We start from the raw sequence: 26,903 nt of genomic DNA, 5'->3' as shown, positions 1-26,903 counted from the left end.
AAAACCTCCTCCAGTCGACTTCTTGTGCTTTGAGGTTTTAAGTGCCTTGCAGGCAAAGTGGAGCCTGGAGTGCCGTGGGATGCACTCCAGTGATGGATTACCACTGCTGCAAGGTGCCTTTCATTTCCCCCGACACACCTGAACTCAAAACGTTTCTTCTCCACAACAATCAAGAGATTTTACCAAAACAAAGGGAAGTTTACTTTAGTATTGATCCTCTGTATGAAACTGTGCCTCAAACAGCTTCACAGAACTGAGATAAAATGTTGCTCAGAAAGAGAATAATTAAATATCACAGGCTGAGGAAAGAAAAAAAAAAAAAAAGATGTATTTTAGATCTAAGACATTTTTCACAGAGCAGGAAGATTTGTCATATGGTGAACAGTAGAAACTGTGAATTGGGACACTTGTGATTTATCTCTGCTTCCACAGCCTTCCCATATGACTGGGGTAAAAGAACCACAGTCCTACCCATAACTTGCTCAAAATAAAGCACAATTTCAATGTGTTTAGGTGGGAGCTCATTTTATTCAGCACACCACGCTTGATCCTTTCAGTACCTCAGCTTCACCGAATGTAAAACAGCACAAGCACCTGGCTGTGCCAGAAAAGCATTTCCATTAATGCCCTCGATGAAAAGGCATCAGTGTAAGGTATTAAATCCCTACCAGGACACAGCTATGTGCAAGTCAGATGAGATAACAAGCCAGTAAATTTCAAATCACTGCTTGCATCCATCCCATAACTACATGCTGAAATCCCTCCAGCTAGGCTGGCGTGTTGGCAGGAAAAAAATTGTCATTTCTAAATTTAGCAGACACCTCAATCATTGTGTGATGCTTCAAAAGCAATGGAGATGTAAAGTGGAATTTGTAGGACACCATTTAAACTGAAATGAGAGCTCTGCTCACTGAGCAAAGGCTTTTCTTAATTCCCTTCCTGTTTGGACAATTTGATCCACTTCTTTTTTTTCCACTACAACCACAAAGGTCTGTCCTGCAGTGAATGGATAGGCTTTTTTCTGGGATAACTTCCAGGTTAAAGAGAAAGGATTTACACTTGAATGAAACATAGGCACTGTATTTGGAAAATTTGTTTTGAAAACTTGGGAAGGAAGCAAAGCCTCCTTCATTTAAAAAGGGACTCAATTAACATTCTCCAACAAGTCTTCCTATCGAAAGGACAGTATTTGCTGGGGAACATGTGATCTGAAACTTGTTCTCCTCACTCACAATGTTCCTTTCTGAAATACAGGGCACTGCTTTGGAGAGACACGAGGATCTTTGCACAGCTTTCCAAAGGACTGCCTGTCACAGGCCAGGCCTTGACTCCAGACATCACATCTTCTGTGACTTAAGCTCAGGAAACTCAAAATAGTACTTAAAGATCCTAATGAAGACCTAGAGTGACACAATCCTACTGTGGCTCCCTCTACAAGGACAGCTCATCCATGTTCTGCCACAAGGGTGAGATGAATCCACGGCGTCACAAATCTCACCTCCTCATTGTCCTCAAAAAACACATCTTTAAAACTTTCTGGAAAGAACACACTAGAGATCAACCAAGCAGGTGTTCTGCTTTTAATTCCTGCCTGTCTGGGTGTGGGTTTGATCTGCAGCAGGCAGGGGCCACAGAGGACCACCGTAAGGGTTCTCTTGGGTTTGAAAAGCAATCCTGTAAATGTTGGGCGTGTCTAGAAATTGCCCACGCAGGAGGAAGAAAACAACCCATGCCATTATTTTTTTTCCAGATAAAGAGGGGGGAAAAATGCTACTGACAGTTTAATATGCACTTTTATTTCTAAATTCCCTTATCAACTGCATATGACAGAGCATTCTTCACTCTTTAATAAGTACAGGCTGAAGTTGAGCCTGACTCGAAGCTGACGACGGATTGAGTCCACATCAATACCCAGCAGATTTGGATAGGAGATAAAGGCAATATTGGTGTGTATAGCTATAGAAAACATGCTATCAACACATCCAACACTTTGGGGAGACCATCTGTAGCAGCCCACTCTCCTTCATTTCTTCTGGATGCTTCCAATTGCAGCATGACCCAGGCACAAAGAACAGAAGGGAAGAGTTACCTGCAGCTACCCCCCACCAGTGCCTCAGAGGGACTACGTGAGCTGAACAAGGACACAGGCTCTCTCCAGAGCCTGTCCCAGGAATTTGGCTGCCCAGATGTCAGCTACCCTTTGGAAAAAAATACTGGTTTTCCCTGCTGATCATGCTGTTAGTGCAGGCACTAGATCAGGTGTGGATAACCACAAAAACTCTTCTGCATTCTATCACCATTCTTTAGTTCCTCCATCTGGGAGTTTGTCCACACCAACATGGACCAAACACCCCACGGTGTCTTCCCTTCATCCAAAATAAAACCAGTTTAGGCGTTCTGTTTTTAAATAACATTTTCCATGGGAAAGTCAGCACGCTTTACATTCACAGTGCAGCAGAAGAGTTTCCTCACACAGACAAGTATCTCACTCTTAGCCCTGGTTGGTCACAAACACAGATGACAGGACAAAGCAGCAGAGGATCCTCTGTGCATCCCACACAAACCAGCCACAAGGTGCTTTGCACAGCTGGGAATGAGCTGCTCGGTGATAAACACGCTTAGAAGAGTTTACATTTGCTTAAGACACTTACAGATTAAGAGGCTGGCTCCTGTCCTTCCTGCCAGCTACAGAAAGATGCTGGACAGCAAAAGGTGAAAATACTATTCCTATGAGGTTAAGCAAGAAATAAATGAGAAGTTGCAGGCATCTCACATGAGCTACAGAGCCAAAAGTTGAGCTCAAGTTGAGGTTTCTGTGAAAAACCTTCATCAGACAAAAGGAAATCCAGAAAATACATGGAGAGGACACACAGTCGCTCTCCCATTACCTTGAGCTAAAGATCCCCTTGGCAGATCCATCTTTTGCACCCAGAAATGTCCCTTGCAGATCCCTTCTCCTGACAATAGAAGAGGTGGTGCCAACTCATGAAATGTGCTCATACCCACATCTTCCACAAGAATCTGACTTAGGTTTCACTGCACCTTTGGAAAGAGGCAACCCACTCCAAAAGTTTAAAACTGGGTAACTGCATTTTTTCAGGAAGGAAAGGGAAGAGTATTTAATAATCAAATAACTTCTCCTCATACAGAAACGTGGAAGCTTTCTGATCCTGTCCACTGTGTATCAGCATGTACTGGAAACAAGCTTTAGGACCCAGAACATGCTGCAAAGTCCAGTATCACACAAACACACAGGATGCTTCTCTCTGTTCTATCATGTTGGATTTAAAAACAGGTATTAAGTTATACTGCATGTTTTATTAAAAAGAATTTAGAAAGAGATCTAACTACTAGAAAAAGTGTGCTTTTGAAGGTGAAGCTGCCTGGCCAACGTGGATGAAGTTTGAAAGTGCTGTACCTCTGTGCTCTAGGACTCCAGCACTGATGTAAACGCTGCAGACACAGGGGCTCTGCCTTCAGTTACTGGGACTGAGGTGATGGGAACACAGCCCCATATTTACACCTCTGCCCCACTGTGCATCTTCTTGTGTCCATTTGTCACCGAGCACATCTTCCCCTCCCTGCTCCAGATTAAGATTAATATACTTATGCAGTTGTGAAGTGTCCTGCCTATTATCCAATTAGGCACCTAACGAGATCTGAGTAACAGCACGTAGGCACTGATAACTGCTGCCTGATATCAGTACAGATTAGACACGTTCTTTATGTTCCCAGCCCTTGCAGAAAAAGGGTTGGGATTCGTTCAAAGGCTGCTCCGAAGAGACTGCATTCAAGTAATTGTTTAATTTTGTTTGGGATCCATAAACACATCACGTTTGTTTCCTCTTGATCTCCTGGAGCTGTCATGTCACAACTGTCCCATCACAAAACTCCTGATCAAGTCCTGCTGTGACTTGCTCAGTTGAACTCTCAGTGTGGACAGGGGCAGGACTCATCACCACTATGGTCCCGTCCACCATCAGAAATCCATGAAGCAATAAAGGATCTGTGCATCACCAGGAAAAAATGTACAGGATTGATAAAGGGATTCAGAAATGCAATCTTTATTAGCTCTGATGCTGTTCCACACAACATTCCTGTAAGATCCACCTAAGAAAACATTAATTAGATGTAATCACCATAAAATGGCTGCACAATAACATCCTTCTTGGAGCATAATTATCAAGGGTTTGTTATCTAAATGGGGGGGCACTGGAAAGCGGGACCAGCCAGGCATAAGAGCTGTGCAATATTTTTATTACCAGTAGGGATGACAGACTGGAATGTATGGCCATAAACATAACAGATGATTCAGCTGGGAGGATTTGCAAGCAGCATGGTGTACAGATTTCAATTTCTAAATGAGCTTCATGCACTGGTCCAATATCGGCATCAGGAAATAATCAAGAAAGAGAAGCCCCAGGTACAAAAACAGGAGCAACTCTCTATTCAGCAAGTCTCCAGAAAAAGCTCTTAGAGGGTCAAGGCAAAATGTGACATTCAACAATGACCCACAGGTGCATGAAGGCAAAGCCCAAGGGATGAGCCATGGAAAGCACTCAGCTATGCCTTGCAAAGCTCTGCCCTGAGCTCACTGCCATGCTTTTTGGAACAGCAGACCTGAGAGTACCCTGTGGAGAGCAACAAAATTAAAAAACACCAGGTGTGAGATTTAGCTGGATCCATTTAAGCCAGAAATGTTCCTAAAAACAGACTAGTGCAGACAAGCAAGCAGGACACAGCCTGGGGGGAGATCTCTCCTTCCAAATCCAGCAGGAAAATTCAGAGTTTGGTTCCCTTGAATTGAACCCTCTGGCTTTAATCTCTGTTTGAAAACAAGATAACAGCCATCAATGTGGGTGGAAAGAACAAGAGTCCAGGGCTTACCAACATAGAAAAATGGGGAGATACCAATTGGATGGGTCAAACACAAAGCTTTGAACTGACAGAGGGCAGGAATAGATGGGATATGAGGAAGAAATTCATCCCTGTGAGGGTGGGCAGGCCCTGGCACAGGGTGCCCAGAGAAGCTGCGGCTGCCTCTGGATGCCTGGAAGCGTACAAAGGCCAGGCTGGACTGGGCTTGGAACACCCTGAGATAGTGGAAGGTGTCCCTGTCCACAGCAAGGGATTGGATGGGCTTTCTGGTCCCTTCCAACTAAACCTGTCTGTGATTCCATGACTCTGAGGCTCAAATTTGCTTGGATCACTGAGCTGGAAAGGCAGCAGCCAACAGACTGGAACACCTGGTGTGGGAAGGGAATGAGAGAATGAGGTTATTGAACTTGGAGAAGAAACAGAGTTTAGTGGGGGATCCAGTTACTGTCTTCAACTACTTAAATGAGGTTTTACTGAGCAGATGGAGCCAGACTGAATACTGATGCTAGAAGGGACCATAGAGGTGATGAGTCCTGCCCCTGTCCACACTGAAAGTTCAACTGAGCAAGTCACTGCAGATTGATCAGGAGTTCTGTAACAGGACAGTTGTGACACGACAGTTCCAGGAGATCAAGAGGAATCAAAAGAATGAGAAACAATGGGAATTACTCACAGTGGGAGAAATACTGATCAGACAGCAGGAAAATATTCCTCACCTCAAGAGCAAAAAGCATGACATCAACCTGCCACTCTTGACTGAAAAAGGTCCAAAAAAGTTCACAAGAAACCTACCTTTGATCCTGGCCCTGTCTGGAGCAGGAGGTCAGATGAGAGAGCTTCAAATCTCCTGTGCCACCTCACTTACTCTTCAATTCTAAGAAATCTTTATCAAGGAACATTGGAAAAGGGATTTTGCCCAGCAGTCTACATCACTCTACACCTCTTCAGTGCATGTAAGTACTTCAGACTCTAAAGCTGTCAATAAAATACCTTCCACATGACTAAAGATCCCAGTGTCTGCAACTGACAGCAAAAAAAAGTAAGGAATGAAACACCAGAGCTTTCACTGCAATTTGAAAGAGAACAAGATAAACTGGGGACTCACATTACACAAGTTATCATACAGAAACTCTGCAAGAAAACCGAGGAATTCAAAGATACATAGTGATCAAACAAAAAAAGCCAGACGGCTCCTCCCTACCTGCTCTTCCCACAGCAATAAACACAAGTTAATGCCAAAAGATGTTTCAGACCTGTCCAGACCAGCCTTCATTTTGGTGAGAGCTTCTTCAGTTGTCTCAGGACAAAGGCTCTCTGTGTGCAGACAAACCTTTCACACACACTTACTACTCTCTCCCACTGAAAAGTATAATACAGGTGTTAATAGATGCAGAGAAAATACCTAGAACAATACACAAAGGCAAGTTTATCTTTTTTGGAGAAAAAACCCAAAGTGAAGGAGTTTTCCTTAGCAAATAATGCTTCTAGTGCTGGCTGATATGTTTTCTGTCATGTTTTATATTTGAGTGCTACCTCTCACAATAATCTTCACATCCACTTTTTACCAGCTTTAGAAACACATGAATAGCTGAATCCTTCAGGGGAACAAAGGGACAGTAGGTAGAAAATCAGATGCACAGAGTGTAATCACAGCAGGGAGGGAGAAGGGAAGGTCACTCCTGAGCTACAGCTGGCAGATCAGAGCAGGAAAGCACAATGGCTGAGCTGTAATCGAGCTAATCAGGGGGAAAGCCTCGGTCAGGGCAGCTGGCAAGGATTTCCTTCACCTTACAACAGGAAGGAATTATTCTGGAACAGTCAGAGATCCAGAACACATCCCTGTGGAAAAGACAGCACTTGGGCAAGGAAAGCACGTGCTCTGTTTTTATAGTTGGTAAAGAGACAAAGCTATAATAAAACTCTGCATGACAAAACACTTCACCAGTGCTCTGTCCAAAACTAAAGTGAATTCATCACACCTCAAAAGTCTACTTGAGAGTCACAAAATGGTGTTTGCTGGCTCAGTACACACAGGTATCAGACACAGCACTCCAGGCAAGTTTTGGACCCTGCAGCTCAAGGAAGACACGGCCCAGAGATTCCCAAAGGCAGCTCCAGAGGATTGAACAGCTCACTCTGTACAGTAACAAAAGGGCAAGAGGGCAGCAATTCTCTACTGCTGCACAGAAATCCAAGTGAGAAACTAGGAAAATCTTGGTAAGGGCAAGAACAATGATGGACTTTCAAGGATCACCCAGGGAGGATGAGGAAAGTCCGTCACTGGAGGTTTTAACGATGGCTTTGGACAAACATCTGCTGGGGAAGTTTAGATAGATCTGACCCAGCCTTGGGGCAGGAGGTCACATTAGACAACTTAAGGTCCCTTCCAGCCCTGCAGTTCTTTGATTGTAACAGAAATATGACAACAGAACACGTCAGCAGCAACCCCAAAGCACGTAAGCCTCTCAAATATTTCCATCATACATTGGAGAAACACTGCAAGATCCCACATGCAGCAGCTGCCTGTTCTCACATGGCACCTTCTCCCTCCATTCCTAGAGGAGCAGTACAGGGAGAACACAAAGAGCTGGATTCACAGGACAGGCACGGGAAGAGGAGCACCCCAGCACAGCCTTCTCCCAGCACAGTCCCTCTCACATCCCACAGCATGGGGACAGTTATTAACAGGAGCTATTAACTGTCCCTCCCATTTGTCCCCTTCTCATCTCACCCTGCAGTCTGAGCAGTTCTCTTTTTTCTCTTCAGGCCTTTCTTCTGTTCCTCCCTGGAATATTTTCATGCATAAGATCTTCAGGATTGGATCCCTGTCCTCGATCCTACCCCAAGGGAAACAGGGGACAAAGAGTAATGACCCGGTGCTTCACTCCAAAGCCCACAGTCACACTAAGCCCTTTGTCAAGTTCTCTCAAAGCCCAAACAGAGACACCAGATGCCACTGTGACACTGGAGCAATGATGTGAGCTCCCCATGACTAGGAAGAGACATTTAATTTAGTCTGCTGGGATGACTTTATGCTCCTGCAAACATTAATGAATGGTACAAAGTGTCCCGTGGGGTCAGAGCATCTGAGCTGCAGAGTGTAAACTACAAACTCTTAAGTACCAGCCTTTAGCTCAGGGTTAAAGCTTGACCTGTCAAAGAGGTTTCAGTAATTTTTGCTTCCTTGTGTGCTGCCCCACAATCCTCTTGGTCCATTCTTGAAAATCCAAAGTCAACTTACAAGCTCTGTGTATGGAACAAGAAGAGAGGAAGGTGACAGAAGCGATCCCAGGGAGAAATACTCACATGTGTTAAGTTTCTGTGAGCACATCTCAGCTATAACCAGACGTGTGTGTGTGTGTGTGTGTGTGTGTGTGTGTGTGTGTGTTTGTCAGCACACCCTGGCACATCTAAGGGCACAGTTATGCAATCCCAGAAGATTTAGATCCCAGTTTGTACTGTCCTTAAAGGACAGCGCTGACTGTACGTGTAGTGCTGACAGCAGCAGTCATGGGATGGGTCAGGGATTGGATCCAGCTAAAAAATAACCCCATAAAAATAATAATCTTCTGCCAGGTATGTGGGCTCCCTGACCGAGATCTCACACCCAGAGTCACAACAGAACATGCACAGGAACAGGATGACCCCTTTTCCTAGAAGTAGCTTCTTAAATCTATTCAAGTCACCCGTCAGCCTGTGCTCTGACGGCTGGAAAGGAGTTATGCAAGAGAGGAAACAAGCAGTTGGAGACAGGACAGCTCAGAGAAAACATCTCAGGGCAGCTCCACTCCTAAAGCCAGGCTCTTGCAAAACAACCCTTGTGCCAGCTTGCCAGGCTTTCCCAAAGGGTCTGTGAGCTTCAGGAGTTCAAGCAAAGGATTACCAGGCACATCTTCCTGGCAGAATCCTCTGGGATCACAGCAGTGACTGATTGCAAAAAAGAAAATCCTGTTAGAAGAAGACTGGAGATCAAAGCAGGAGCTTACATCCATATCCTGGAACATGCATCCCACGGGACAGGAGACTTTTTAATTCAGTTTCAGACTAAATGCCTGTCCAACAGAAACATCAGGTGAGCACGCTCGAATATTGCACCTCTTCAACCTCTTTGGAAGAAAGCCCATTCCCCACCTGCCCTTACAAATTAATGTAACTGAATCAGCTCTTATAAAGGAAAATAAACTCCTTTCCTATGCAATTCCCAGTTTAAGGATAGGCTAGAACTATCTGCTTCACTTAGCATGAGGCATTTTCTGCCTACATCAGCTACAAGGGAGTTTGAGTAAGTACTTCACGATACAAATGATCTAAAACCAACATGGTTTTTTTCCCCCCTTCTCAAAGTGTGCAAACATGACCATATCCTGTCCAATACTTCAGTCATTCCAAGCATGCCAGCAATCTACACTATTCCATGCCACCCAGCTCAATCTAGAGGACACACTTAAGGAAAATCTGGCATTGTGCAGAATAATTAATGGTGAAGAAATTAATTAAGTATCCATTCTTCAAAAGTTATGTACATTCATTTAGTTTTCTACTTCATCAGCCAGGAAAACAAACAGTGTCTTATTTCTTAAAAGGTAGTTCCTGCCTTTGAACTCAGTGAGTACACACACACCCTAAAAGTGGAATTAAATGAACTTTTCAAGCCATTAAAAAGGCTTTGCAGTCCTTGAAAGACTTACTGGATAAAAGTAACGAAAGTTACCAAATCAAAAATTCCCTGTAAGTTGAAATTGTCTAGGTTTACATCAGTTCAGCTCTTTAGGGCCCTCCACAGCTGAGATCTCCTCACTCCCTTTCTGGCACGGATCTGTTCTGTGGCCCCCAGTGTTCCCTCCATCCTTCTGCTCCAGGAAGTGAGAGAAACATGGTCTCAGAGCATGATGTGTTAAACTGCCCCAAAGAGGGAATATCCAACAACAGCCCTGTGTAAATCACTACTCTGGGGCTGCAAAATCTGTTTCCCTTAGACCCAGCAAGCTGCCAGCCACCATCATTTGGAATTAGAGAGCACCAACAATAAGTGCCTTGTTTAACTGAGACTTTAAAGCAGAGCAGGGTAGCAGAGAACTACCCGAGAATAGCTCAGGGATCAAACTCCAGCAGGAAAAGCAAGGAGGGGCTTTTTGACCCCTCTTGCATTACATTCCTGCTGCTGAGCTCATCAGAGAAACCCAGGTCTTTCTCAGAGCCAAACCAGTCCCTGCTGCATCCTTACAACTTCCCTTCCAGCCCATCCTTGCAACCTCACGGCCCTGGCCCCAACATGTCACAAAACAAAAACTTCAAGTCACCATGAAAAATAACACCAAAACCGCACTTAAAGCCAAGGGCATGATTAAAATTCACCAAACAACACCACATTCACTGCATTTAAAGATTTCCAGAAGAAAAGGTCACCGGAATATAGAGCATATCTCCCAGAGCTAACATCCTTGTCATGCTGCTGTCGGGCTCAGACAGCAAATGCATTGTTATAAAAACTCTGTGTGCTGTGCTCTCCACAGCTCAGGGCTGCTGGCTGAATCACAGCGTGGTTTGGGTTGGAAGAGACACTAAAGATCACCTCATTCCCACCCCCTGCCATGGACACAGACACCTCCCACTATCCCAGGTTGCTCTAAGCCCTGTCCAACCTGGCCTTGGACACTTGCAGAGGTGGGGCAACCAGAGCTTCTGTGTCAGGGCTTCATCACTGTCTGACTAAAGAACTTCCTAATATCGAATCTGAAAGTCCCTTATGTCAGTGGGAAGCCATTCCCTCTTGTCCTGTCACTCCAGGGTCTTATCCAAAATCCCTCTCCAGCTCTGTTGGAGCCCCTTTAGGTACTGGAAGGTGATCAAAGGCATGCCCAGAGCTTTCTCTTCTCCAGGTGGACACCCCCATCTCTCTCAGCTACCCACCTGCGCCTGTTCTTCCAGCCTGCAGCCCAGCCCTCTCCCAGAGCCCCTCAAGGGCACTGGCTCTCGTGGAAACAGAAAAACAGGACCTCAAGCTAAGGTTCCTTCAAAGCCACTCTCCAGAGCAAAGCCACACACCACGTGAAACACCTGCACCACACCAATGTGCTCCTCAGGTGTCACCACGCTCATGGTGGTAACTGGAGTTGCCACAAAGATTTATTTTCCACGTGGTTCATGTTCCCACCCATGGTATTTCTGGAATCTTTTGTTAAAACAAGAAGAAACCACTGAAATATTAGATATAAAAAAAAAAAATTAAAAAAAAAATCAATCAATTTCCATGGTGACTCCTGTAAACTCAAGTTTTATTACAGTGCACACACCCGTGTGCCCCCAACACGGAATGCCCAGACACAGCAAAGCCAACACACCAACACAGCCAATGAAAACAGGACAGAAAAATCAAAGTAGCTGAAAATTTTCATGTTCCCTCAACAGGAAGACAACAAAGACGACAATGCAGTCTGGAAACACCACAAAGGTGGTTTTGAGGTGTCACTTGTAAAACCACTTGTGTCTTAGGATTCCGTAATTTGATGAATTGGTTGCATTTGGGATTTTTTTATGGTTATGCTTCTATTCCCTATTCTCACGGTGGGTTACCATCTCCTTCCCACATTACTGCTGTGCTTAGATCAGTTTTTGCATGCAAGCAGTGCAGGACAGATCCCCCAGCCACACCTTAAAGCCAGAGGTTTAGACTCTCCTAAGAAAGAAGAGTTCAAATCCATTCTTCAACCACATCAATTCCAAGAGGAGATCTTTACAGCTCTTTTATTTATTATTTACCACTCTGACACAATGTTTTAGCTTACCAACAGAACTAAAAAAAACCAAACAGTAATTTAATTTCCATAGACTTGACTTCATTAACTTCTAGAGAGGACAAATGTTTGCGGCCAGTGGAAAAGGGTATTTCTACATTTTTCCATTTTCTGGTCTGTTAATTACAATTACTGAGAGAAGGAGACAGCGGAGAGATTTGCGAAACACAGCAGGCTGTGCTTTAATACTTGTGAAAACAACAGAGAAAATAATTTCTCTTTTTTGTATAACCCAATCATACAAAGTAATTCCACATACTTCAGAAGTCAGCATCACAATTTTCCTTAGACACTCACTTGGGCCAGCAGGAATTTAGTTGGAGAATCCCAGATTTGATTAGAAGGGATTATTTTTCAGTGAGATGACAGGAACAGAAAACACAAAATGATGGAAGTGGGGTTGAGAGACAGGCAGATACACTCCTGAGGCTGGCAGCAAGACACAGGAATACTCCTCCAAGCTTCAGAGGCAAAGATGGGCAGGGGTCTGAAAGCTTTTGAGGATGGATGAGTGAAAGGAACCCAAATTACACTACTTGGTTAAGGTGGAGGTCAGTAAAAGCATCATCACACCTCTTAGATGCTGTAGGGAGCCCAGAAACCACCGTGTCTGCTGTTTGTAAGGAAGGCCAACAATTTGACAGAGTTCTCCAAACTCTACCTCAACCCTCCAGTGCCACCAAGTCAACTGAGATTCCTCCATCCCAGTAGAACACGGAGTTTCAGAGACACCACAGCTAGCTCGTGACACTTTGGTGGGAGAGACACAATGGGGAGAAAGCGCTTCCAGCTCAAACCAGAGAGAGACAGCCACGAGTGCCCTCAGCAGCAGCAGGGCTGAGCACACGGGATCCCAGGACATGTGCAGCGTGTTTGTGGTGTTCCAGCCGCACACTCCAGCGTTTCAGGGAAGCGTGGCACAAAGCAGAACAGCTCCAGAGCCGCTGCTCCACGGAACCAAAGGACAGAGAGGGAGAAACGACCCAGCACCGAACATCAGCCAGCATTTTTAGCATTTGAAGCCTCAGACCTCTACACCCCTCTCCACACACAGCTCAGCCAAAATACCAGCTGGATGCTGCTCTAAACCCAAAGAAGTCCAGGTAAACATTTCAACAGCCACACAATGATTTGGATCCAGGCACTGAGTCAGACCCAAGGCTGTTGGATTTTTGCCAGCTCAGTAGTCAGCCAAACAGGCTTCCTAGTCCAGCTACCCACTCCACAACAGTGGCACGAGGGAAAGGCAGTGCTGGCTTTTTTTAGAGGCAAAGCCAGCTGAAACCACAGAGTTTGCTTCTCCCTAAAAAAACACGGTACATCTGTTCCACAGCAGTGCCATAAAAGATTAGTAAGTGCTGGCCTAACAATCTGGAAAGGGAAAAGGACCTAGGAGAGCAAAATGTTATCACTAAGTCAATAAAACAACATCTGTAAAGGACTGAGAACATAACAGCATTCTTGCACAACACACAGAAATGCTCCTGGGCTGATTTCTTGTTCTCCACTAAACCTGTCTGGTAACTCTGGGAACAGGACTGCATCCTACAGGCTACGGGAAAAGTGGATCAACAGGGTGAGCTAAGGACAGGGCTCTGGGCTCAACTTTGTTTGTGCAGGATCACAGAGTGGACATGTGTTAGGCGATACATATGGTTTCACTTTTATGTAAAGCTCATGTCTACATCTAATATATCAGGCAATTACAGCTGGTCCCAGCACCACGTTTTGAGACAGCATGTCTGTAATCCACGGAAAGCATTTTTTGGGATGAGCAGAGGAAGGGTGCAGCAGAGCAGCACTGTGTACGGGTTTAAGAATGTAAATAAAAGCTTTGTTTTGAGGTCAGTTTCAGTAACTGACAATTGGCTGCGTGCATTTTACTACCCGGCATTCAGGACTAATCTCTCATCCACTACACGGATCTCAAAGACGGAGCAGTTCCGCAGAAGTCGATGGATTCGACTGAAAACGCCAGATCGGTGTGAACCGCCAAGCCCCCGGTATTGTAACAGCTTTGCATAAACACGAAAACACCAGAAACACAAACAAGCTGGGAGCGAGGCTTCGCCGCTCGTCATTCACATCCCCGGCACGGTGACTTCCCCACTTAACCTCTCCTCTCGGTGTCATCGCCGGGAACGCCGAGGCGGGGAACGCGGAGGCACGCGCGGGCTCGTGCCACAGGCGGGAGATCCACCGACATCAGCACACGGCAGGGGGAAAATAAACACCCAAAACACCCCAAAATCCCAACACAGCCGTGCGTGTTGTGCCCTTAGCCGAGAGAGCGATCCTTTCTCCCACGGTCCCCATGGAAAGCGGTAGGGATGGCACCTGCTCTGCACCTGGGCTGGGGTGCCAAGGGACGGAGGAATGAGGGTCAGAAAATTTCTGGGGTGGTTTGGGGTGAGAGGGATGGGGCAGAGCGAGCGTGCCCTGGAGTAGTTTGGGGAGGTGGGACGGGGCACGGGGAACGGCCCCTCAGGGTGGTGGTGTGTAGGACGGGGCACAGGGCTGGCTCCTCCGGGATCCTGTGTGGGATGGGACACCGGGCTGAACCCTCAGGGTGGTGTTTGGGACGGGGCACAGCGAATGGCCCCCAGAGCAGGTGTGTGGGACGGGGCACAGCGAATGGCCCCCAGAGCAGGTGTGTGGGACGGGGCACAGGGAATGGCCCCCAGAGCAGGTGTGTGGGACGGGGTATAGGGAATGGTCCCCAGAGCAGGTGTGTGGGACGGGGCACAGGGAATGGCCCCCAGAGCAGGTGTGTGGGACGGGTCCCGGCCCTGTGCCCCCAGAGCAGGTGTGTGGGACAGGGCATGGCCCCCAGAGCAGGTGTGTGGGACAGGGCATGGCCCCCACAGCAGGTGTGTGGGACGGGGTATAGGGATTGGCCCCCAGAGCAGGTGTGTGGGACGGGGTACAGGGATTGGCCCCCAGAGCAGGTGTGTGGGACGGGGTATAGGGATTGGCCCCCAGAGCAGGTGTGTGGGACGGGGTACAGGGAATGGCCCCCAGAGCAGGTGTGTGGGACGGGTCCCGGCTCTGTGCCCCCAGACAAAGCCCCCCGCCCTCTCCCCGCCGCTGCCCGGGCGCTCAGTGCGGGGACGGAGCCGGGCAGCCCCGCCGAGGCGGCACCGGCCCTCCCGCCGCAGGTGCCGGCTGAGGGGGCCCAGGGGACCCTGCGAGGGGCCGCTCCGAGGGGACCGGGGCCGCCGCCCGCCGCGTACCTCTCTGTGCGGTGCGGTGCCGGAGGGGACTGTCGGGGTCGGGGCGCCCGCCCGGCTCTCGCCTCGCTGCCTCCCGCGGCTGAGCGGCTCCCGGCGCGGCTGAGCGGCGGCTGCGGGCACTGCGGGCCGAGAACCAGCGCCGGCCTGTTTTCCAGCCGCCTCCCCTGCGGCCCGCCCCGGCTCCGCCTCGAGCATCCCCCGCCTCCGCCTCCTCCTCCTTCCCCTTCTCCGCCTCCGCCCGCTGCGCTGCTTCCTCCGCCCCGCTCCTCAGCCTGGGCGGCTTGAACGTGGAACTCTGAGGATATCGCGGCTTATTTGGTGAAACGAGCATATTAAACCTAATTTTCTTCCTAAGTCTTTTTCGCCTTTTGCGGTTGCCGCTGTACTCTAAGGCTGCTTTGATACGCCTGCTCCGGGGCGTTCACCAAACTACAGAGCAGACCCAGTGTGGAAAATAACTTAATTCCTGCACATTTTTTTTTTTTTCTATTCCTGTCCAGACAATGAAATTGATCTCATAGGAGTCCACCTCACAATTAAAGCCCAGCCTGTGAACCAGAAAAACACAGCCCACCACAATCCTACCCAAACATCGTCACACTTTCTTATCTCTCACCGTCTGGTTTCTGCCAGTCGCTGATAGCAGTGTCCACGCAGTTGCACGAGGCAGCGTGATATACTGGGAAAAAAACTTATAGAAAATCAAAAACAGGCGTAGCTTTAAACTTTTTTCAGCTTGAAGGCCCCTAAAATCTAGCAAAGGACCTTCTTCAACATATATATATATAAACATAATATATATGCAATGTAAATATATATATACATAATACATATACACTATATATATACTATAAAACACATTTGTTTATAAATATATATTTAGAAAAAATAAGCATTTTGCATGTGTGTGTGCATATATATCTACTAAATGTATATTGGACACCTCATCCCTGGAAATGTTCAAGACCAGTTTGGACAAAGCTCTGAGCAACCTGGTCTGGTGGAAGGTGTCCCTGCCCATGGCAGGGGGTTGGAACTGAGTGATCTTTAATGTTCCTTCCAACCCAAACCATTCTGCAATTCTGTATATAAGAATACTTTTAAATGGCTCTGGGCACAGAGCCTGTGCCTTGGACAGTTCTTCCAAATGGAAAGGAAAGCCAAGAAATTCCAGTTCCAATGTCACAATTTGGGAGGTGGCACTCAGAGCCCTAAAGCAAAGGGAAGACATCCCTGTTCCTTCTGAATTTGATGCCTTTCATGCAGCTGCAGGGTAAAAGTCTCCTCTCCAAGCAGCACAGGTTTTATCCAAGCAGCAGCCCTGTAAACACAGGTTTTATTAAATTACAGCTTATTTCCAAAAAAGGTTTGTGACCAGGATTGAGCAATGTGTAACTCACGGGATGCGAGTCCACCGTAGAGCTGGAGCACTCAGACATCCCGCAGCCTTCCCATTAAATGCTGGCAGAAGCTGCTTTTGGATGCCTGGAGGGAAAGTCTGGAAGAAAGACTGCGCCTGGGATGGAAATCAGTCATGTCTGCATGCTGCCTTCAAGCATTTTAAGGTTTTATAGAACACACTCAGCCACCTGCCAGAGGTTTGCACCTGCATGGCTGGGCTGAAGTTGCTGAGCCAGTCAAAACATCTGGGGAGAACAGCAAGAATAACATGGATTTGGGGTTCCCAGCTTCCATCAGGTATCAGACAGCTGTGCAAACTTTTCAGTTTCATATATGCAGTGCTTGCAGGCTGTTTTTCTCCAGACCCTGAGCTTCACCAACTGCCCGTCTGTGCTGCCATCACCACTGGACTCAAAACCCTTCAAAGCCCCTCAAAGTAACCAGATGCTGAAGCCACTGTAATGTTTGACAGAATAGAACAAAGGACAAAATAAGAAGGATATAAAGCTATTAGAGAGCATCCAAAGGAACAGCATGAAACTGGGGAAGGGTCTAGAGGGAAAGCCTAGCAAGGAGTGGCAGAGGTCCTTTAGTTTGTTCAACTGGAGACTGAAGAGAGGCCTCACCATGGTCTGCAGCTTCCTTAGGAAGGGGAGTAGAGAGGCAGCTCTGATCTCTGCTCTCTGGTGACCACTGACAGGACCCAAGAAAACGGCATGAAGCTGTTTCAGGTGGAATTTAGTTGGATATTAGGAAAAATCCACCCAGGGCATGCTGGTACTGCCCAGGCTCCCCAGGGAATGGGCACAGCCCCAAGGCTGCCACAGCTCCAGGAGAGTTTGGACAACACTCCCAGGGACATAATGGGATTGTTGGGGTTGTCACGTGCCAGAGGAGCCAGAAATTGGACTGATTAGTCCTTGTGGGTGCCTTCCAACTCAGGATTTTCTACAATTCTGTGGGCACGCGCTGTTTGGGCTATGGTTTGTGAGCCTGCCAGCCATCGGGGTGGCTGTCCCCATCCAGCACACCCCAGGAGCCAGCCTGTGCCTGGTGGTGGGCTCTGTCCTCCCACACGTGCCTCACAGCCTCAGCACTGGGTCTTCACTGAGCCTACAGATGGAAGCAGAGCTTTGAAAATTAAAGGACTTCAGGGAAATGAGCCATATCCCTGTTCTAACCAGCTATATTGGGAAAGAGAGGAATTGGCAACACGGCTGGAAAGAGCAGCCTTTCCCACCAGACCGGACAAAGTCGGAGGTGATAAGGAAATAGGGACAGTTTGATGGTCCAGCTTGGAGATACTTATCTGCAGAGGATGGAGGGGAAGCCAGGATTTCCTGCCTGGAGTCCTCAGCATCTCACAGAGCAGCACCTGCCCCTCAGGGCTGCCTGAAATCCAGGCCGTGTTTGTTCCTAGCCAAAGAGGAGCCACAAAGGACAGACTGGTGCCCCCCTGTACCCGCAGAGAAGCTGAACCATGAGGGGTGCTTGTCATCCAGCAGCTGGGAAAGCTGGTGAGCCAATTCCTACTGAATGGCACTTCTATTTCCTCCACAGCAAATAAACAACCGTGCTGCAGGGCTGCACCAGCTCTGAGCTCGCCTGGCTGCAATGTGAAGGATTTGAGCTAAATCTAGAAAGCTCTGGGTATTAGGAGTCCCCTGGGCTCTACCCTCTTTCTCCAGTTTAAATTTGGCAACAGAGTCAGCCATAAACCCTAGGAATGCTTGTGAGGCGTTTTGAGGGTACACAGAAATGTAATTACCTGTGGGAAAATAAAGCTAAAATACCTTGAAAGCCCATGTTTAATACAGTGTTCGATGCATTAAGGGTAATTGATAAATATGACTGAGGCTGGTGCCTTGTGCAGACTGTAGTCCCGAGGAAATTTGATGAAATCCTAAAATCAGCACTTTTTGTGCCTTTGACATTTGTTTTCCATGAGCAGATCACACAGTAAATGAAGCATCTTTCCTGGGAAGCAGTAGTGAAGGACAGGTTTATAACTGAAATATAAAGCAAATGGTAAAAATCTGGGGAGCCTAACCTAAAAACCAGGGAGGAGAAAGACCTTGTGCAACACACCTGAAAAGACTGCCCAGAGCTGCAATCCAGAGATATAATCAATGTGAAGAAAGAAAACCATATGATTGCCTGGAAAGTCTCTTTCTGGAAGGGTTTTTTGTACCACACAAAGGACAGAAATAGCTCAGGTCTCATGTCCTTCAACACACACTTTCAGATGGGGAAGGAATTCCAGCAAACAAATCAGGAGAGCTCATGGTGGGCACATGGAGGGTGGGAGGGTACCTGGGCATTTTATGAAGCTGCATTTCTGGGTTTGGGAATGTTTGAAGTCTGGTCAAGGAGATCTATTGGATTGACTGATGCTGCTCTTTTTTTTTATTTTCTGCCAAGCAAAATAATGACTTAAAGCCATTAAGCAATTGTTCTCTAGATTCCTATTGACCAACATAATGCCCCATTCCTAGAACTGCCAGGTGAAATGAGCATTAAGCCTGGCATGAAGCTTTTTTTAGAAAGATAAGGATCCAGCTGGCTGAAAAAGAGAGCAGGAGTGGCAAATAAAATCAGGCTGCACAGACCACCCCTCTGTGCTCCAAAACACCACATTCCTGATGTTTGGCATGAAAAGGTTTTGCCTTTTACTGTTGTTGCACTGTATTTTTCATCCTCAGGTTTAAAAATGTTAGAAAAAGTGCTGTTTCCTACTTGAAGTCGGGAATCTCAATACAAAGACTCCTGATATGAGCCACAGGGTGTGCTGTGCTTCAGAGGTTTCCCACTCTTGCCAACATTTAGCTTTGGCATTAGGAGAGCGTCTGCAGTGAAAGGCCTCATGAGTTTGGCTCAAGTTTTTGGGGGTTCCACTTGCACACTGGTATCTGGCAGGACCCTCATGAAGTTAAAATGTAATTTGAACACAAAATATGTAAGTCAGAAGAGGGGTTTCCAGTTTTCTAACCCAGGAATTATTATCCTAAGGGTACCTGGGTACTGATTTTGGCTCCTGCTCTGGGCAGGGTGACACACAGTGACAAAGCTGCTTGTGTTTCCTCAAGCAAAACACCACATACAGTCTGAAAAAATACCTGTGTTAAATAACTACAGCAACTCCAAACAAGCCCAGCTGGCTTTTCCATCCTCTGCACTGTTTGTTTACTAGAGAAAGACTAATCCCTTTTACCTGCAAAGTAGGCAAAGCAAACTTACCATGAGGGCCCACAAATAATGCTTTATTATCTTTTCATCTATCCATAATATGGAATTTCCATGACTCATTCACCCACTTGAGGAACACTTGAGCACTCAAACAAAAACATACATTCCCAGGAGAAAAACCAAACCCACGTCCAGTGCAGGAGACAGAAGCATTCTAACATAAATACAAAATCCCACCAGAATTTTTTTCTGAAGCAAGGCTGCAGCTCGCAAGCACAACAAGGAAGGACAGAGATCAAACAGTGTTGCCTCTTGTGGGTGTTTTTCCCCTTTTCCTCACATCCCCTGACAATAAGTCAATAAAAGGTTTTACCAAGACTACAAAGAGAACCTGAAAGCCCAGCAGCCTCCCTTTGAAAGTAAATTCAGGCTACAGGCAGTTTCAAAAGTCACTTCAGAGAGTCTGCCCTTTGCTAAAAAAGCCCCTGTGACCTTCCAGTCATCCCAGTGTAGCTGCAGCAGTTCATGGGAATGAGTAACAATGACCTTTGCTGTTCAGTCCTCGTTTGACAGGCTGTCCAAGTGACAGGGAGCTCTCTCATAAATATTTCCCTGTCATGATGAGCAATCTGGACATAGAACAACCACCCAGATCACCTTTGTGGTTAGAAATTAAACTAGTCCAGGTGAGAAGGAGAAATTCCCCTCCCATGTTGGTTCATCCTTGTTCCCTTCTAGGAAGGCGATTTCCGGAATGAGACTGCTCAAGCAGTAATTTCTTCTAATATCCTGAGAGCTGCAGGCTTTGACACTTTCCTACATGGATTTCTGGAAGAATATAGAAAAGTATCCAATCTCAACAATGGGAAAAAAAATCCATGTGTGGAAGATCCTTTGCAATCCTCAATAAATTGGCAAGCACACACCCAAAAAGCTTGAAATGTGCTGCTCTTTCTTGATTATATCTGTCAAGCTTCAAGTGCCAATTACTTATTCTTACCACAAATTTCTCTCTGCTAAATTTAAAAAGCCTTCATGATCCCATTCCTGTGAGTTCTTGTACCTAAAGTGCCCTTTTGGTTTCATTTGGATGAGGAAAACTGGGAATGTTTTCCCTGGAGCACAGGCAGAAAGCAGATTAAAAGGTGGCACTATCTTCTCCACACACCTGTGTGCTGGCCAGGGAACAACCACAAGTGGGAAAACAGGACTCACCACTCTCAGCTCCCAGTTATTTTCTGTCAGGGACTTTGTGGGGTACACATGGTTCCTCTGTATTTAATAACATTCTTTGGATTATGTTTCCATGAGCTGGTCTCCTCTCTTCAGGTAAATATTGACAGTGAATCAAGGAATAGTATCAATGACACATCCTTTGATTTGCATGGAGCTGTCTCTTTCCATTCATCATAGAATCACAGATTCATGGAGTGGTTTGGATTGGTAGGGACCTGAAAGATCATCCTGTTCCAACACCCTTCCATGGGCAGGGACACCTCCCACGAGACCAGGTCACTCCAAGCTCCATCCAGCCTGGCCTTGGACACTTCCAGGGATCCAGGGGCAGCCACAGCTCCTCTGGGCACCCTGTGCCAGGGCCTCACCATCCTTGCAGGGAACAATTCCTGCCCAATATCCCATCCATCCCTGCCCTCTGGCAATGGGAAGCCATTCCCCTTGTCCAGTCACTCCATGCCCTTATCCAAAGTCCGTCTCCAGCTTTCCTAGAGCCCCTCAGGCACTGGAAGGGGCTCTCAGTTCTCACTGGAGACTTCTCCAGGCTGAACACCCCCAGCTCTCTCAGCCTTTCCTCTTAGGAGAGGTGCTCCAGCCCTCAATGCTCCCATGTCCTTATATTGTGTGACACAGTGAACAGATGGATTCTCAGCAATTTATCACTATTTTGTTCACTTCTAGCACATCCTTCACAAGTTATTCCCAGGAGATCCAGTCTAATCTCACCCAACATGCCTTCTTGTGAAAGCAGCTATGAAAGTTTACACCCCTTTGTTGCCAATTCAGCACAGGTTGCATGAAACCACAATCATTTCAACTATTCCAAACACAAAAAAAAACTTCCAGGAAATGAAAATTGGGCAGGTGCAAAGGAACAGGGTTGAATGTGGAAATCTGGGAGGAGGCTTTGCCACTGACAGCAGCACAGGTCCTGCCTTTATCTCACAGCAGGTAGAGGAAAGCACGGTGGAAAAAATGCAAAGTAGACCCATATTGGATCTCCAGCACTGGCCAGGTGTTTCAGATAATATATCTCTCTCTTCCAGGCATATGCCACTGGTTTGGATATTTCCCTTCAAAAGCCAAAGGCTGATACCTGCAAAAGCCAGAGATTGATCCTGAGAACCTGCCCTGTTTCCATCCCTGCCTCTCCTCCTCTGCCTTGGCACCGTGGTGCCCACAGCAGCCTCCTCGCAGCTCTCAGCCCTTCTCCCTGCCCCGAGCTGCTCCATTTTCCTGCTGTGCCCTGTTCCCCACCCGTGCCTGGCTCCCAGCTCCTGAGGGTGCTGAGTTCTGCAGCCCTGGGTACAGAGGCTGCCTTTGTGCTCCGCACGCGTTCGCTGCCAAGAGCTGTGAGCCATCCTGGCACTGCGCTCCCTAAAAATAGCCTTGCCCCACGGATAACCTGCCGCCTCTGCGAGTGGCAGGTCTTAAAGATAAACCCTCCTATGAACCCGCACAAAATGAGGTGCAGAAACACTCCTGAGGTGGAGGGGAAGCTCTGAAGGAAAGGCCTAAGAGGTGTAGGTACAGCCACAGGCAGCCAGGAAAGCGGTGCCAGGGAGCCTGGGGAGCGAGCGCTGTGTACAACCTGCACACGGACGTCATGCGACAACTGCTGAGCTACAGGGGGTTCTTTTACAGTCAGCTCCAAGCTCTCTGTGTGAAGACACAGCACTGCCAGCAAAAGTAATCCAAAAGAACAGCAATCCATCTGAAAAAGCTGAAAAAATACTCCTTCTTCACATAGGGATGCGTATTTTGGATACAAAATACACCCAGGTAGCATTTTTGCCCTTTCACAATTTGCAATATATCCATTTACTCTTTCACATTTTATTCTAATAACAGGGGAGTCAAGTGAGCCCGATTGACGGGCTGGTTCCCAGGGAAACATGAGCAACTTATTTCTCTTAAATAGCAGGCACAAATGTTTCCTGTGTTAAACTGCACAGCCTGCTGTGACATTCAGATCTCCAGGATATAATCCCAAAAGAACAGAATGTGTTTGCCTGGCTCTGAGGCGGGGAGGGAGAGAGGTAGCAGCACACTACAGCTGGTGATGGGTGCTAGCAGGGATCTGGCACCCAAATAATTTTTGAGAAGCTATGTCCCTTGTCCCAGTCCCCAGAGGAAGAGAAAAACAAGAGTTTAACAAAAAAAAAAAAAAAAAAGAAAAAAAAGAAAAAAAAAGGTAAAATTACCCAGTATTGCTGGGACAGAAATGGAAAAAGAGAAATCGGTAATAACAAGCCTTTAAAATCTCAGTCAAAATGCCAGGCTGGCTGCCCAGTGTTGCTGGGACACATTAAGAGAATAAAAAGAGCCACAGTGCTCTGCTCTAGGCTCCATCCACCTTGGGAAGCTGCTTTGGCTGGTGCAGATGAAGGTGGGAAGGGACTTGGAAAAGAAAATGTCAGACAAATCTGAGCATCCTCATAAGGTGCTCTCTGGTATCATTTGGGGCACCTCAGACCTGGGATTGCCTACATAAAGGACACCTTCCTGCCCTTTGTGCCCAGGGAAGCTGCTCCCAACTCTGATCACATGGTGCAAAGTACCATGGCTTTAGTGGCCAAGCTCATTTTTCTTCCTTCTGCTTCAGGTTAAAGTGAAGAGAAAAAAAATGAAACCAGTGGCCACGAGCAGTTGCTCAAGGTTGGGTCAAACACACAAAACACATCTCCCCAGAGCTCTCCTTGCCTTCTTTATATTCACTTCAAGGGATGTCCTGAGCCCAATGGGATTTGTCTGCTTAGTAAATCCCAGAAGATATCTCTCAATAAGTTCCATCATCTCTCAGTTGCCCATTTACCTCCTGAACCTTTTTGTATCCACAATATCCTTCAAAAAGATGTTTCCAGCTCAGCTGGAAACTGACTGCATGAGGACCCACCTTCATGGATGTATCCCACTAATTTCATTTGCTGGCCACTAGTTCTTGTAAAGCCAAGACACTGGCTGTTCCCAGTGTTCCCTTGCTACCCTGTCCCTTGAACACAGGATTTTTCCAGACCTCCTTTATATGCTCCTCCGTTCTTTAACTTATCTGAGCCAATATTAAAGTTAGCAGGTGATAATTTGGCCTTGAAACAACTTTCCCCCCCACCCCTTGCACAGTTTCCTTTTTGGTTGAAAAGAAAAAAAACTTAAACCTTTTTTTCCCTCTGTTTCTTTAGGATTCAGAAGGAAAAACAAAAAAAGATAATGAAATACAGGTTTTGCTTGCCAAAGTTCCCAGGTGCCCAAAGTCTTGTTACTGGGACGCTGAACAAACAGGCTTCAAACACGATCCCTGCCTTTGTTCTGCCAGCTGGAAACACAGGTCACTCTGCACCCAGACACCACCTTGGAGCAGAGATATTCCACTGAGGGAAATTCTCCTTTCATCAGGCAAAAGATGCCAAAAAATAACCTGGATTTTGTTTTTTTTTTTTTTTTTTTACTGAGCTCCTGGAGTAGTTTGTTCACCAAGGAATATTTTCTGTGAGGTCTCTGTCCACGCAAGTGACTCAGCTCAGCAAACAGCACCGGTGATTCACTGCTCCGGAGCGTGCCAGCAGTGGCTGGAGACCTGTGTGGTGCTGAGTCTGTTCCTCAGCAGGAAACAGCCCTAATAAATGACATCAGCAGCATGATTCAGTCAGATTCACGGACTGCAAGGCTCCCACTCAGACTGCCCTTCCCAGCTTTTTCTCTCCTGTGCCCCTCAGCTGTGGCTTCTGGCTCTTGCTGCACAACTGAGCAGTCTGTAATGCAAACCCCAAAGTGACTGAAATAAGGAAGATTTAGATGGGATATGGGATAGACCCTGGGAGGATGGGGAGTACCTGGCAGAGGTTTCCCAGAGAAGCTGTGGCTGCCCCTGGATCCCTGGAAGTGTCCAAAGCCAGGCTGGACAGGACTTGGAGCAGCCTGGGCTAGTGGAAGGTGTCCCTGCCCATGGCAGGGGATTGGAACAAAATGGTCCTTTCCAACCCAAACTCTTCCATGATTCTACAATTCCATGACTGCATGGTCAATTCACTCAAACGACAGAATTCAAACCACTTCCCTGAACTTTTCATGAAGAGTTTCTACACGGTAGAAAAATTAAGTTACTGAAAGAAAATGAAGTGGACCGACCACCAAAGGTAGCAGACAATCCTCCATGGAATTACTCGCTCACAGATGCACATCTCCCAGTCCACCTCCAGCTGGAAACATCTTCTGAGGTCATTGAAACAAATCAAAATAGGAGATGAGGCAGATTTTTAGTGCAGTCTAAGAAATTGTGAGGATGCGTTAAAAAAAGTCATTCCTTTTCACTGCCTTCAGGACAAATATCCAAATACCCAGCTGCTCTCCACGTCCTGATGTTTCAGGTTTGTTTGAATCTTGCAGATATTTTCCACAGAAACAGAAAAAAAGTTGTCTTGAATAAAATAACCGCAATCTTACGCAACTTAACTCTTCAGAACTAAGAATGCCTGATGGATGAAACAAGCAGCTTATGCCGGATTTTCTTCCTAAATATGAAGGGGATTTCACATCTTTCTGCAGTTGCCCCTGTATGCCTGCTACCAACACATTGTCCAAACCACAGAGCAGACCCAAAATGGCAAAACACTTAATTCCTCTACTATTTTTCCCCTGTTCTGTCCAGATAATGAAATTTATCTCATCAGAGTCCGTGTCACAACTAAATCCCAGCCTGGGGACAAGGATCCACCACAATCCTACCCAAACACCATCAGGTTCTCTTATCTCCCAGCATTTGTTTTCTACCACTCAGACAAATCAGTGCCACAAGGTACTGGGATATTCAGAAGAAAAAAGCTATAAAAAAAAAATCAAAACCAGGCACAGCTTTAAGCTTTTTTCAGCTCGAAGACCCCTAAAAGCCAGCAGAGAATCAGCTCCCACTCGTACATAGCTCAGCCTACAGCCCATGATGCTACTCATCTTCATTACCTTTCGCTGAATCTTGCTGGTGCTGGAGGTGGCTCAAAGCAGGTCCCTTTAAATCCTTTGTTGTGTTTGCACAAGTGGAAAACAGCTCCTATTAAAAAAAAAAAAATCCCCAGCGTGTGCCAAGCCGTGTGTAGAGATTATGAATCACTAAATGGCAGCCACGTGTCAGCAAAAGTAGCAGGAAGTGTCTTGCCTTTGACCTTTATTTGTTGTAGCAAGAGAACTTCGTAGCATATAGTTATAGAGATCTAATCATCCCTGCTCGCCGAGAAACATCGGATCTATTGCCTGCACAGTACGTTTTGGCTATTAAAATTAAATTAAAAGAGGAATATTCAGCTTATCTGGCTAAGTTTTCATTCGGGAGAGACTCAGAGAGAGGTCTTTCAGTTTGTTGTTCATGTCTGTTTGGAAGGCAGAGAATTCCTTTGGAGAATTTCCGGGCTTGTAAGGGAATGGAGGGATTTGAAATCAAGGTGAGCCTGGTGGCCTATCCTTTGGCCCACCTCTCTCATTCCAACCCCCATCCTTGTTCCACAGAATTGAGCTGTGAGGATGGGAAGCAGGAACATGCTGACCCCTCTCCTTGTTGCACTCAGGGAATCTGATACATGTCCCTATTTTTTTACAGAATCCCATACATCAGAAAACATTACTAAAATCAGACAAAGCACCTCTGGGCTGCAGTCCAGGGGAGACCCTGGAGATCTTCTTGAATTATGCAGCTTTATAAGTGCTGTGCCTGGTTCTTCCTCAGGTGAAAAGAGAATTTTGACACCTTTCCACATAAAGGGCAACCAGGGTGCTTTTCCCACAGGAGAAGAGGGTGCACTGGGGTCCTGAAGAATAAAGGTTCATCCCTTAGGATCCCCAGACCTTTCTGCAGACCTGATACTGAGGTAACCCATCAAGGAGATCACAGAATCATTTATTCTTAGAATCACAGAATGGTTTAAGCTGGAAGGGACCTTAAAGGTCCACCTAGTTCCACCCCCCTGCCATGGGCAGGGACACCTTCCACAATCCCAGGTGGCTCCAAGCTCTGTCCAACCTGGCCTTGGACATTTCCAGGGATGGGGCAGCCACAATAATCCATAGTAATGCCACCCATCCATAATGATGCTATCCATCACCATGAGCTGACTGCCCACCACACTCTGCACCTGGAAATTCAAACCTGCCAGGAGAAAAGAGCACCAGTCTCTGCTGCCCCATTGTCTTT

The 26,903-nt window shown here is 46.7% G+C and overlaps 1 protein-coding gene across 2 annotated transcripts in view; it reads right to left on the bottom strand.

Moving 5' to 3' along the window:
* SMOX (spermine oxidase) overlaps positions 1-25,770 on the bottom strand; it is a 68,146-nt gene extending 42,376 nt beyond the window's left edge. The window contains exon 1 of one of the 2 annotated variants that reach the window (XM_086888011.1): positions 25,682-25,770. The gene's annotated coding sequence lies outside the window, so the exon portion shown is untranslated. Of the gene's footprint in view, positions 1-14,905; positions 15,106-25,681 lie in introns of those variants that run through there. The other variant, XM_086888010.1, reaches the window with a different exon arrangement.
* Between the last annotated feature and the right edge of the window lie 1,133 nt (positions 25,771-26,903).

Source organism: Cyanistes caeruleus, chromosome 5, assembly GCF_971803275.1.
Source record: "Cyanistes caeruleus chromosome 5, bCyaCae1.hap1.1, whole genome shotgun sequence".
Classification (NCBI taxonomy): Eukaryota; Metazoa; Chordata; class Aves; order Passeriformes; family Paridae; genus Cyanistes; species Cyanistes caeruleus.
Note: the sequence above shows the minus strand (reverse complement) of the source record. Positions and strands in the feature narration are given on the sequence as shown.